This window comes from Melospiza melodia, chromosome 4 (assembly GCF_035770615.1).
Source record: "Melospiza melodia melodia isolate bMelMel2 chromosome 4, bMelMel2.pri, whole genome shotgun sequence".
Classification (NCBI taxonomy): domain Eukaryota; kingdom Metazoa; phylum Chordata; class Aves; order Passeriformes; family Passerellidae; genus Melospiza; species Melospiza melodia.
Genome location: NC_086197.1, coordinates 93079665 through 93092191, shown reverse-complemented (window position 1 = coordinate 93092191; position 12527 = coordinate 93079665). Strand labels below are relative to the sequence as shown.

Sequence of the window (12527 nt, the reverse complement as noted above, 5' to 3'; positions counted from 1 at the left end):
AAAATATCAAATTCCAAAGCTCAAAGTACAAAGTACGCGAGATGAAGCAGGTAGGAAGATAACAAGACAAAACCAGCCAGCCTGGCAAAAAATAAACAAAAAAAAAAACAAAACAAACCAACCAAACAAAAACAGACTAAACAAACAAACAAACAAAGTTGCAGGTACTTTTTGCTTATTGCCAACTGCTTATTACGTATGATTATCTTCATTCCAGTTGCCTAAACCAACTGGTAAGTTTTATTTATCAGTCTTTTTTTTTTTTTTTTTTTGGCTCTGTTGCATTAGGGCAAGCTGACATTGTTATTATTCATATGACATTCTTCCTGATGTAGACATCTCTGAATCTCCCTCTGGCAAAGAAGGAGGCTGTAGACAGCTCTGCTTTTATCTCAGCCCATGGCTCCCACACCAGGCAGCAGCAGGAGTTGCACTGCTCTGGAATGAGCCCCCCTGGCTCTCCCTGCCTTGTAGGAAAGTTCTCAATCTGACTTTTTAAAGCAAGACTAGAGCTTGATCCCTGAAAGAGGCAATACCTGTAATTTCAAGATTATTCATTCTCAGAAGGAAAATATCTGTGGTTAGTCGTTTGAAAATAAGATTTGCTAGTCATACATGTTAATATGTCTTACAAGCTTGCCCCCAGTGAAAGGGGTTGTAAAGAAAATCAGAATAACACTGGATGTGGCACTTGGTGCCATGATCAAGTTGAGGTGTTAGAACATGGGTTGGACTCAATGATCTTAAAGGTCTCTTCCAACCTAGAAATTCTGTGTGTGATTCTGTGTAATGCTGAAGTGATAAAATATAAGCTCCCAGTGATATTTTTTCAGATTTTTTATTGTTTATGAATAATTGAGACAAAGAGCTGCCAAATTTACAATTTATTCTTTATGATTATGAATTAATCAAATACACAGAATTTGCAAGTTGGTTATTTGCTTTAGACCTCCAGTTAACAGAAAATCTGCCCTTTTCTGTTTTAGATGTCACTGTCCATGTCCTTTTTATTCTTACTAATTTCTGTTTGTTGACGTGTTGCAAACATCTCTAAATCAATATTAAAGCAGGCAATAGTTAATTACAGTTTCAGTTTCAAGAGTTAATTACACATTCAAGGTCAAACATAGAGAGAAGGAAAACAGAAAGATGAAGCGGAAAAACAACTCAACCAGTTTGCTCATGAGGACTAAAGTACTAGAAGGACTTCATGAATTTCTAAATAGTAGAGCAGCTACAGGAACAGCATATGTTCTGTTTCCTTTATCAGTTATGTGGTCCTTTTATCACATAAAGGATGTACAACATGCCCTAACAGATCTTGTACCATGGTCAGCGGGCCAATGACCATGATGTGTCCTCCCTTGTCATCCCAAACTCACAGCAATGTCACATCTCCACCTGGCCCCAGAGCCCTCCTTTAACTGCACAGAAACCCACCCTCTGCCTGCTCTTGGGCAGGTTATGGCTCCCTTGCCTTTAACAATGTCTATTTCTGTACTCTCGAGATCATTTGGCATGCTAAGAATTTGTCCTTGGATATTTTCAAGCAGAATGACCAAAAGACTCTTTGCAGCCTTGGGAAAATATCCCTTCTATCCTTACTATAGAAGTCAGTCTGTCTGTCCACCTGCCACTAGATCATTCCGTGTGGTTCCCACTCCAAAACTATTAAAGGCTTTTTGATGTAGTGGATGTGTTTAACCGCAAATTTCAAAGCTTATTTAAGTTAGAAATTTGTTAGACTTGAGGAACTTTGAAGTGAAAGCCACCAGGACCAAATCTCTCATGGTTGTAGCTAGGCTGAGATCAGGATCTTCAGTCTGGCAAAGACAGAACGGTAAAAGGCAACTAATGGAGTAGGTGGTGTGTGCATTTGAAAATCTGATTGCTGCTACATACTGTAGCAAATGTAAAGAAAAGCAGACATACTCAATTAAATCAAAATCTGAAAAGTTCCTAAATCCATTTGATTTTTTTCCGCAGTACAAGAAGATTTTTTTCCCACACATTTTAAAATTTAAAATGAAATTTGTTCTTTCAGATACATTTAAGGGGTCTTGTAGATATCAACAGACTTTTTTTCTTGACTTATACTATATATCTCATACTGAAGATTTTCAAACACCACAGTAATACACTTTTCACCAAAATACATTTCCACCTAAGTTTCTACAAGCTTTTCCAGTGATTTTTCTTTTTTTTTTTTGGGAGACTAGGCATGTCTCATGAGCACCAACAATAACCAGCTAGAAAGCAAGTGACTGATAACAACTTGTGTCTATTCCAAGCTTCTGCAAATTGAAAAATATTCACCCTTCTCCCACCAAAAACAATGTAATAGCAGTCTAGACATCCCAATTTATGCAATTCAAATTATAAATTACACAACCTGTGAGTGAAGAGCACTCACACCACAACACTCAATTCATATACAAGTCAACATACTATTCTCATCTATCAGAACTGAATTTAAAATGTGAAGATTAAGGTAGAAATTTCCAATGGGAATGCACTTTCTGGGAATTTATATTCAAGTGAAAATTATATACCTTAAGCAGAATAGAAAGTCCCATAAGAAAATTAGCCATGGTCTATGAGGCTATTGTATCATTTAGACACAGATTTGACTGCAGGATCAATAAGATTATTCACCCCATTCCAGGGTGTTGGGTATATACTTTTTAATATTTTTTCAAAGATCCTTAACAGAATATTAATTAATAACAATGAAAATGGTCCACTCAAATCTCTTAAGGACAATTTACAAGCAACTGTATAAAAGGAAAGATGAAAAATTTTATTAAATTCTTTCTTCACTATTTAACTTAGACTTCTGTACATATCAACTTAAAGCAAGCCCTTGTAAAATACAAATAATCTCATTATATATTTGATGTTCTTTGAAATTATACTTTCAAGCTTTTCACTGAAATAGTGAATACTAGAAAATTTTCTTTGAAACATGCATTTTTTAAAATAAATTCATATGACTCCAGAATTTTATTTTCAAGAATATTAAATATCAAAACACAGAATGTAATTGGGAAAGCCAGCCATACTGAACATAAACCACCACTGCTATCATAGCAACAAAGCATTCCACTAATCCATGTAAAATGCCACTTTTTCTTGCAGGCAGCTTTGTAAAACCCTTCCATTCCATTTTGCATTATAAAAACAACATTTTCAAGACCTTCCACCCAACTGACCTTAGAAGTGCTCCTGAGGAAAACCCTCTGACTCTAAACGTTGTATCATTGGGCTCCCCTTGAGCAAGGGCGGCTGATTTTTCAGCTGAGCACACGGGTCCTCAGCACATGACCTGCATCAAGTTACCAGGAGACAGACCAGCAGCTCAACCTCCCCACCAAGCACGGACTGTGAACTGGGGGGGGAGTGTTTATGTGTTCCAAGAGACGTCAGTTCCCTCTTTATCTTTTTTTTTTTTTTTTTTTTTTTTTTTTTTTGGCCAGAAGAAAAAGTTAAGTTGTGCTGCTGCTGGGGGAAGGGGTTATTTTTGCAGCCTGACTACTACCTACATCTCGTGGTAGGAAACTCAGTGGCTGCAATCTTTATCCGAGTTGGATCCAAGTGAGTCAAAGGTCAAGGAGACAAAAGGGTAACTTACTAGCTTGGGTTTTTTGGTCACCTCTTCTTTCATATCTGCATATTTGTATTTTCCTCATCATGATAGTGTATTTTCAAGGAAGAAAAATATGGCAATTTCAGAATATTTTGAATAGGATTTTTTTCCAGGTATCAGATATAATGTTTCCTTGCCAAGTGCTAAGGCTCTTCCCATTTTACTGGAAGCTCAAAGGCTTCTTTTTCTGAATGTATCTAAAAATACATTTATTTTTACACTGACTTCTCTGTCAACCAATGTGTTACTCCATCACAATGTCCACTACTAAATAATAACATTTTGACAAGCTTTTGCAGAAATATTTTATAAATGCCTCTTTATCTCAGGTGAATTCAATGAATGATTGTTTTAAAAGATTCTTCTAGCAGCAGCAAGAAAAAGTGACTTTTATTTGGCTTAGTTATGAGAGAGAAAAAATATTCCTGAAAATAGATTCTTAGGTCCAGACTGAATAGTTTGTGCAGCACTGCATAGTTTGTAAGTCACAGGTTTAGTATTTTCTGTTTTGACTGACTGCTATTCTGTTATTTTATGTTGCTCTACTTGGAAGCTTAGGTTTTATGTGAAAATCTGCCTTTTTGTAATCTAATTTCTGCTAGGTAACTCTCAGGTGGATAAAAATTAATAAATTTGAGGTTTTTACCTCCTAGTAGTGAAGGCAAGGCTGAAAGTGAGTCTGGTCATTTGAAAACAACTTTTTGTGCAGTTTTCAGCACAAGGCTTACTGCCAGGGCGAGCTCGTGACCCTGAATAACTCCAGCTTCTCATCCTTGAAAAGTGCAGAAATTTTGTTTTCCTCTATTTTCTAATTAAAGAGGGATGTTTTACTGCTGAAGGTTAGGCAGTCCTCCACACTGTGCTTGCCATGAGTTACTTTCATTGTTATTAATTGTTTCCATTGTACATGTCCTCCTCGGATGGTCTCCTGAGGATGTTCTTGTTTGGATCCTCCTTCAGGGCTGCCCGTGGAGAGGTTCCCCACCATTTTCTCTTTTTGCACTGTGTGGGAGTCAGTGTGCACCCTTCATGAGGAAAACATCTGGGGTTTTTTGTTGGAATCTGCTACTTTCAACATAAAGATTTTCAGTTTTCAACATATGCATGTGAGCTGTACCACTTAATGTCATGATTGACATATCCTATGGTCATCCTGCATAAGAAAAATCTCTCCCAGCAGCAGTGCTTGGCAGTGAAATGAGGACAGCCTGCAGAAACAAGCTAAAAAGGACAGGAATCTGAGAGAGAAGCTGTAAACTTTGGATGTCAGTAATTTCTGTTTCTTAAAAACAAACCAGAACAAACCATAAGTACTTAATGGTCCTGTGTCCTCTGACTTCATATCAGAGTTCAGAGGTTGCAGAGGAGAGAGACACACAGCAACAGAAGCAGGAGACAAAACCAAACAGTTGTGTACTTCATGAGAGTCCCCAGTTGTGCAACAAACTGTCCCACATGGAAAAGTTGAGAAAAGAGAAAAAGGAGAAACAGAGTAAATGACACTCACATGCCTCTTGAAGGCAGAGAAAACTGCAGGAAGCAGAAAATGGGAAGTGCTGTTGTTATTTCCAAATGAAGTCCACATACATTTTCTGGAGTAAACATACTACTGACAAGAAAAGGCTGAAGAGATGAGTGCTATTCATGGCTTTTATACATATCTCATAGTGAGTCCTTTGGAAAACACATTCTTTGGGGTGCTTTCCTATATACAGATTCCTAAATAGGTTATGTCACCTCTCTCTCTCTCTCTCTTTCTTTCTTTCTTTCTTTCTATATAAAGGTCCATTCTATCAGACATACCTTTATGGTACATTCATACAATTTGAATTTTCAAGATGATTAAATAAACATTCCCACATTCCTGTAGGAATTCTTTGCTGTACAGTATAGCACAGCATGAATTTATGTTCCTGTGTTTCCCAGTTATAACACTCAGATTTTTTTCTTCAACTGCCTATTATGAAGCTTATAAAAACTAGTGTTAATATTAATTCTTTTTCAGATGTGGAAATGTTAGCATATGTTAGATGACATTGGGAAGCAAATTAGAAAGCTCCAGGAAAGTTCTGTCTCTACTTTTGCACCCCCTGAACTTTTTAAGGACGTTAACTGTTAAAAAACACCCAACAAAATCTACTTTATAGTTGTTGGGTAAAATGCCAACCCCTGGGGCAAAAGATTAGACTAATATTCTCAGTATCTAAAACATGATTTTCTCTCAGCTTTTGGGTACTCTCCCTGCTTTTGAGACAAATTATATTAACCCACTTTCCATGGTAAGTTAATGCACACATTTATTGTTTATCCAGGTTATTCTGTTAGCATCATTTTATGTGGCTTCTATTGTCTCTACTGAAAAACCTATTGTCACCACTCAGTGGCTCTCTGCCTTCTTCACAGGAAGTGGAAATGTCCCACAGGATGGGTTGTACCTTGTTCAGTAGTGAATGATTAAATCATTAAACCTTCCCCCCTCAAAAGAAAACAAAGCATACACACACACACAAAAAAAGAACCTATGGCTTTTGTCCCCAAATAAGCTCTTTCTGATTCAACACACTCGTGTTCACCCTTAGTTCTACTGAGAAGGAGAGTGATGGAAATGAATCATCTGGGGAAGAAAAAAGAAAATATGCAATATGCCACAGCTGGGTGAGACTTCTGCCTCTCTCTGTGTCCTGGAGATACTATGAGGTGTTACTTTATAGGGAGAGATATTGTGTAGTCATGAAAGATAATTTGATTTCCTAAGGAAATTAAAGCCTTCTGTGTATCACATCATCACACAGTGCACGAGAAGCAGCACATGAGTTTCCACTCAGAGCAGCTTCAACAATTCACTGCACTTCCCCTTCACAAGAGCCATCCCAGAGTGAGCATGGCCTATCCTCAGGTACAGCACATAAAGAACATGAATATACAACACATAAATGATGAAATAATAATACAGAACTAATAATATTCTCAAATTCCACATTCACTATTTCTGTCTCATCTGTTCTCACAGTGACTGCTATTTTGTATGATCTGATTTTCCAAAAGCCACAGGATAGAACAGAGTTTTCTAAGTCGGGTCACCTCAGATAAAAGAAGGAAGAACAAAGATATCTTAGTTGTTTCAGTTTTCCTTTTACTATCTTATCTATACACCTCTAAAATAAAAGAAAGGCATAGTTTCATGTTATGTTTCTCCTTGTTTAAATTAGTTACAAATATTTGTTACCGATAAACTTATCCAGCTAAAAGTAGGCATCCGGAGATGAATTGATTTCTTTTCCTCTCACTAGAGATGAGTGAACATAACTCTTCTCAAGTACTTGAAATCTTTTCTTAGACAAGACTATATGGAACCATAGAATCATTAGGGTTGGAAAAGATCTCCAACCTTTGACCAAGTACCACAATGTTCACTAAACCATACCACAAAGTGCTACAGCTACTTATTTTTGAACAGTTCCAGGGAGTGCATATCTCTTAGAGGTACTGATATTTCCCCTTTAACTGCAAAGACTCTAAACAACACAAGTTAGGCACCTAATGATTAGAATGATAATGTTAGAACAATTCCTCTCAAAGTCCCCAAAAAAGTCTTTCAATTCCTCTCCACATCAGTGCACCACACTCATGGTAACAAAACAGTTGTACAGGGTTCTGGTAAATGCATACAGATTATGAAAATAATAGAAAATTCAAGAAGAAAAGTTCAAAATATTTACCAGCTGTCATTAATGGAAAGTTTGGACAAAGATTGCAGACATGGTATTACACTTTTTTGCTTTTCAGCTCACATCACAGATTTTAGTACAGGTGTGTTGGCCTCCGAGGATTGCCAGGGCATGCCCTGGCTCATACTCCAACCACTCATATCAAGCATTATTCAACCTCCTGAAAAAAATATCCTCCCCAACATGCATTAATACCTTATTTCTCCTCACAAGAGTTTGGAAGACTCTTATCAAAGTGCTGTGTAGCTCCTTCATTACCCACCAGAGACTCCCAGCCGTAGCTTTCCCAGCTCTGTTAAGTGTTAGGTCCTAAGGTGCTGTCCCTTGTGGTTCCCAATGTGTCCTGACATTATGGAAAAACATCCTAAAATACCAGTGGCTCAAGCCAGCTTGGCAGCAGTACAGTGGAAACAGTGGGATATATTTGGCTCCTGCCACTGATGAGTTCCTCTGTCAAACTGTAATGAAGCTCTTTAAGGGGAAAGTGGGTGATGGAAAACCCAGCAATTGGTTCAGGTTTTTCCCCTAGATATATTGCTTTTGGGCTCTTCCTCGCTGATTGTGGCATGCATAAGCTGCTGCCTTTCTCAGTCCTCAAAATCACTTTTAAAAATTGTTTTCAAATGATTCTAGCAGGGGGATTAGGTGAAGGAATCCCAAGAGCAGCAGGGATAGACCAGACTCTGATTCTTCCAGTCCTGTGGGTTCATGTGAGAGTAACTCAGAGTATAGATAGGAGGGAAATTAGCAAAACAGAATCCAATAGAGAAACTCTAATATTATACCATAGACTTCTTGTGAGTCTGGAATAGTAAAGGGCTATGGAGATCTCTTACTGAAAGGGTTGGGTTGAGCTATTAATGCTAGTGAAAACAAAGTGTTGCCCCAAAAATTATAATTCATCACCCAATGTGCAGTGAACCAATCACACACAGAGCCAAGGGCTTTGTTATTTCATATTTGCACAAATATGGGTATTTTGTGGTGAATCCATAAAGTAAATCCACTATCACCCTAATTAAAAATGATAAGGACTCTTTATATGCCATTAATTTTTATATGTTCTTCTTATCTAATATATTCAGTGTTTAGTATTTGTGTATTTCTGAGTTGTGCTGAGCTGGCTTCTTATCTTGGATGAGTTGTTGCTCATCAGTTGCAGAATTTACAGTTCTATTATTATCAGGCTGGCTTTCTTAATTTCTTCTTATCTGGGGTGTCCTGCAATAGCAGATTCTTCCTCCCAGTCTTTGTTATTCCCCTGGGTCTATGACATTTGAAGTGGGTGAGGCCCTGAAATGTAATAAGGTAATGCTACTGAGAAAAATATTTGTCTTAGACATCACAGTGGGGGCACAGAGCGGAGGCTCCAATGGCAGGAGACGAAAATTTTAAAGCAAACATCTTCTGAAAGTCAGGAGAAATTTAATAAATCCTCTCCCTACTTGGATATATTCCACTTCTTGCAAAAATCTTCTCCTTAGAGAATAATGGAGTAATTCTAAAATCATTCACTAGTGCAATACCTGGTTGAGAAATACTTACCATAGTGAATCATCCCAGACAGTGTCCGTGGTTTTGAAGAATGACTGGGTACTCCTTATGTTAATTTTGCCTACCAGCTACACTGTAATTTTGTCTCTGTAATAATTAGGAACAACATATGTACGGGAGATTTTTTCCAGTTGTGAATATCTAAATTTAAGGTCAACTTCTTGGTGACTTCTCAAGTACTGAAGACCTGTCAAATGATTGATACTCTTATCTTTCAGTTTGCATGTTCCAGACACAGAAGACCTTCCCTGGGCCTCAAACACCAAAGCCTCAAACACCAAAGCCAAACCATCAGCCTACTGCTGGGGCAAGCCCTGCTCCTCATCAGACCAGCAGGAGAAGAAAGTTTTACTGAAGCTACCCCTGAGGAAGCTGCCGACTCCACTTAAGGAACCAGAATCAGTGACTGGAATTGAGAGAAACTTTTTCTGATAGAAAAAAGGATTTTTTTTTCCTTTTTTTCATATTTTTCTTGAGAAGATATTTAATTACCTCAATAAAAGAATCATACGTAATTCGCACACAGACAAATGTGTGTGAATTACAATGACAATTCACACCCCAACACTGAAAAATAAAATTATCCTTGCCACAGGAGATCCCTTGGCAGCAGCTGAAGATCTAAAGAGATTATGAAAAATTGTGTAATATCACAGTGTATTGAGAAATATTAACCCTATGAAGAGCAGAGCAGTAGAGAAAGTACTGGCAGTAATTTCTGTGCACTAGCAGTAAATTAATGAGGGAACTAACAGATACCCTGAGCTTCTCAGATCATGTAATTTTCAGTTCCAAGATGTGGCATTATCCTTTCAGATGAAAACATGTTACAGAAATATGCATGTAACTATTAGTTGCAGGAAAAAAAAAAAAAGTAGTTGCAAAATACAGTAATTTAATCCAAACCCCTTACATTTCTGATCTTTTTCCTGGTTGTGCCAATTATATACATGCTTTTGAAGTCTCACTTGAGGACAGAAAAAAGCCCCAAACAAACTAAGCAACTACAGACTACATATTTTTTATGAGTAGGGTATTTCTGCCAAGTTAAAAAAATCACTGGGTAATTATAGTTATTGTGTCAATTGTCAAGAAAATAAAGCACTAAAATAGCACATGATTATGCTACGTTTATTGGGTTGATCTCAGTACCTCCATATATAAATTAACTAATATTACTTCAGCATGTTTATTATATATTATTTTATATTTTTATATATGCACATAAATTATAGTTTTAAAACTACACAGAAAGATATATATGCTTTTCCCTTCTAAGTAATAATTATACCATCCCCATAATTAATAATGATTAGTTATCTTTCATTAATAATTAATACATGTAATAATTAATAATCTTTCATATATTCTTTTATATCACATTATTAAATGTATACAGCCCCAAACTTGATATCTATGCTCATATTTTTCATAACATATGTACTTATTTTCTTATATAATAGACTTTCATATACAAGATAATTATTACCGGGCAAATTATTAATACATTTTTTGCAGTTAAAGTTTCATTATATTTCTTTCTGACATGAAATATTAGCAATAAATGCAATATTTTCAAGATATGCAAGTGAAATATTTTGATTATCAGTATATTTAGTCTTCATAAATTTTAGTGAATTGACTTTTCTGGGATTTATAAAGAGCGAAGAAATAGAGGCTGAATAACATCTCTCTTTGCTTTCAATAACCAACAGTCAGGAGCATTTTGCAAGTTTTAGGATGCAATATTACACCCACAAGAAGTTTATACAATATCCAGCTGTGCGCTCAGAATCTGCCCCTAGCCCAGCAGCAGGGTCACGTATCTGTGTGGAGGGAGAGCCGCTCTCTCAACTCTTGCCACAGGGAGCTGCAGAGCTGGAGAGGAGCCTGCAGACTCCCCTCCTTATTTACAGAGAATTGGAGTTGCTGCAGTGACCCCAAGCAACCCTGCTGCCCAGAGCCCCTCGACCCGGCTGAGCTTGCATCAGCCACCGACAAAAAGCTGCACAGACCTTTTAAACTCCCTTGCAGGTAAGCTGTCTCAAGTGATAAGGAATTACAAAACCTCTGTCTCGAGATAATTCCCTCTCAACACTTATGCTTCACAAGCAAGACCAATTCTAAGAAATCCTTTCAGGACCAGCCTTTGCCTGGGGTCCCTTCAGCCTCTGCAATACTCCTGAATTTGGAGGCAAGGTACCAGGTCCTGTTGCCAACCCAGAACAAATTTCATTGACTTTGCAGTAACTCCTTGCAAACACGGTCTAATCCCATTTAATGCCCACAAAGTACTGGAAGTAGGATAATACGTGTCATATTAGAGATAATTCTTCAGATTTGGCTTTATTATGTTTATTTAGACCAAGCACAGAGACAGGTCAGGATGAGGGATCCCAGCTGTGAGTACAGCTGTTCAAATTCATGGGACTCTCTATAATATTTCCACAGGCTTTGCTTCAGAACTTAGTTGTCTAAATAAAGATCTGAGCCAAGTGGCAGGGCTGTTGCCTCCTCTGCCTGTCTTTTTGGATCTTTTCTAAATCCTTTTATCATAGCAGGGCTATTACTTTTCTACAATTATTAAATTAATATTAATTAAGCTTGGAATTATTTTTTTTATTTGAACAGCCTATAAATGACCTCCTTCTAGAAAGTTATAGCAAATAGTAACAGTTATCAGCCTGTCTGCCAAGTCATATTTAAGATAATAGCTGTCTCAGAGGATTATCAGGAACCTGGAGGTGAGTCATTACGACAGGTGCTATAAAACTCCATATGCACTAACTCAAGGCACACTCTGTAGCATAAACCTCTTAACTGATGAAATTTCTGCTTCTCTAAAGTTAGACAGAAAATCAAGTGACAAGGAAAAGTTTAGAATTTAAAAAAAAAAAATTGTGAAATTTGCAATAATATGGATACTTTCTGACCTATCCTCTTATGCTGTAAATGCTGTTGTTCTACCTTTGATCTTCTTGGAGTCCTGTTGATTGCTTCCTGTGTGCCTTGCACAGCTGCAGCCTCCAGCTTGTTGCCAGACTTCTGCCTTCCTTCCTACATGTGCTTCCTTTCAGCCCTGTTTTCTTCTCTGAGAATCTCCTCCCACCTCCAGCTCTATGTGTGTCTCTCACCTTCCACCCTATCATCTCAGCAGTCACTCCTCCACCAAGCATCTCCCTTACTTTGTCTCCTCCCTCCTTGGATTGTCCCCTAGGTTTTTTTTCCCTGCTCTTCCAGAATTTACTGCTTTCCATAAATTCTCTCCTTGTTTCTTGTCATTAACATTTATATTTCCCCAATCTCCCTTGATACTTTTTTCTTTCTTCTATTTCACTTCTTCTTCCTCTGTATGAAGTTCAGGTATATAACCTTCTCACACCATCAGTTAATCAAAAAGCTGTTTGCAAATGAAAACCATATTTATCAGTGCTCTTTGGTACACAGAAAAATCTTACCTGAAAAGGCTAATTACAAATAATAATTTAAGTTTGGTAACTTAACACTGTGTTGTTGTTTGTGTTCCTTCCTAAAGCCTCAGAAGAGCACAGCCCACAGTATCTCTACCCATTATCTATTTTCTGCCCAGCTGCCGTTCA

At 37.4% G+C, this 12527-nt stretch overlaps 1 protein-coding gene across 9 annotated transcripts in view; it reads right to left on the bottom strand.

Annotated features, from left to right (window-relative positions):
* CD36 (CD36 molecule (CD36 blood group)) overlaps window positions 1–12037 on the bottom strand; it is a 35412-nt gene extending 23375 nt beyond the window's left edge. For 2 of the 9 annotated variants that reach the window (XM_063155610.1, XM_063155612.1), the window contains exon 1: window positions 11862–11982. The gene's annotated coding sequence lies outside the window, so the exon portion shown is untranslated. Of the gene's footprint in view, window positions 1–3212; window positions 3402–7569; window positions 7710–11861 lie in introns of those variants that run through there. The other 7 variants (XM_063155606.1, XM_063155607.1, XM_063155608.1 and 4 more) reach the window with 6 other exon arrangements.
* Window positions 12038–12527: the final 490 nt, after the last annotated feature.